Below are 1,090 nucleotides of genomic sequence, written 5' to 3'. Positions count from 1 at the left end.
AACATGTTTTTATCAGCTGTTTGGACTCTCATTCTGACGGCACCCATTCACTGCAGAGGATCTATTGGTGAGCAAGTGATGTAATGCTAAATTTCTCCAAATCTGTTCTGATGGGGGGAAAAAACAACAACAAAAAACTTTTGGACATCCTGTACATTTTCAGGAAATTTTCATTTCTGTCTGAACTATTCCTATACCTAATATAGTTAAATAAAGTTTAAAGTGTTAGCATTATTTCTTTTACTCCAATCTTTCATGATAAAATGTATTATGAGGTGCTGATTTCACATGAATTTGTACACTGCAATTTGTAAGCACGGAAATGTAAGCATGAAGGTCCACCCCTAAGCCCATCCCTAAACCTGACCGTCAATGGAGCATAAGCAGTACAAAAACATACAAAAGAGGTTTCATATGAATTTGCCACAAATTCACCAAAACGTACGAATTGCCATGAGAGTGTGTTGGTTATTGTATGGATGTAATGTATTGCTTGACTTTTTAAGGTATTGTGATTAGTACAATTACCTACCTGGACAATTAAAGTGGATTATGTCTAAAATAACCAAATAATAAACAGATTTTACTGTATATTCTAACACAAAGGTTTCCAAAGGTAGAATCTGAAGGCTTCAATCCTGATATGACAACTGTTGTAAAAGCTTAATTAATCCTAAAAACTGAATTAACTAATGGGCGAAATTTAAGGCAGCATCACATGATGTGAGAGAAATGTTGGTTAGAAATAAACTTTTATTTCATCCAATACGGAGTAGTATTGGTAGTAGTATTACATTTTTTTTTAAGTAATTAAAATGAGTTACCCAATATTTGTGTTTGCTCTGTATTTTTATGCTCATTATGTCATGTTAGCATTAAACTTTACTTGCTTATGAGCAGTGTTGGGAAGGTTACTTTGAAAATGTAATAGGTTACAGATTACAAGTTACCCTACTTAAAATGTAATAAGTAGTGTAACTTTTCAATTACTTTATTACAGTAATGTAACTGATTACATTTGATTACTTTTCTAAATTTCTAATGTTTTCAATTGTTAATCATTTTCAAACATTTACACCATGCAGGGTTA

This window comes from Sinocyclocheilus rhinocerous, unplaced genomic scaffold, assembly GCF_001515625.1.
Source record: "Sinocyclocheilus rhinocerous isolate Xijiao unplaced genomic scaffold, SAMN03320098_v1.1 scaffold1609, whole genome shotgun sequence".
NCBI lineage: Eukaryota > Metazoa > Chordata > Actinopteri > Cypriniformes > Cyprinidae > Sinocyclocheilus > Sinocyclocheilus rhinocerous.
This window is presented reverse-complemented; position numbering follows the sequence as displayed.